The following is a 555-nucleotide window of genomic DNA, read 5'->3' as shown; positions in this document are numbered from 1 at the left end:
AATCAAAGATGTCACCACTATTATCGAATTTGGAATTAAAAGAGTCTGTACTATCGACCTTGATTGAGTTGGATAATCGGTTTAGCATCCCCTTAAGACTGAATTATGAGAAATTGTTGTAAATCTCGGAAGTTTTTATTATCTTAATTTAAGACTACAGTAAATTGTTAATTTGAATTATAAATGAAGTAGAATGTTGGGAATTTAGAATAAAATTTTGTTTAATTTATTAAATCAATGAATTCTGATTATATGTATTATATTCATACAAAACTGTATATCACATAATTATGATTAAAATTAACTAGGCACAGCGATATCTTTGTGGAGGCATCTCAGCTAGAAAATAAATGATATTGATATGCTGTACATTAAATTTTATTTCAGCATAAAAGAAAATTCAAGGAATTATTTATACGATTGTTCTGGGATCTTTATCTGAGAAAAAGTTTACAGTATCTCATGAAATATTCGACGATTTTCACTGTCAGAATATCTGGAGACACTGGTAGTGTCTCGGCGCTAAGCTGCGCGTAGCGACACTGCCGTGCCTCC

The sequence above is a fragment of the Trachymyrmex cornetzi genome, unplaced genomic scaffold (genome assembly GCF_001594075.2).
Source record: "Trachymyrmex cornetzi isolate Tcor2-1 unplaced genomic scaffold, Tcor1.1 scaffold279, whole genome shotgun sequence".
Lineage (NCBI taxonomy): Eukaryota > Metazoa > Arthropoda > Insecta > Hymenoptera > Formicidae > Trachymyrmex > Trachymyrmex cornetzi.
This window is presented reverse-complemented; position numbering follows the sequence as displayed.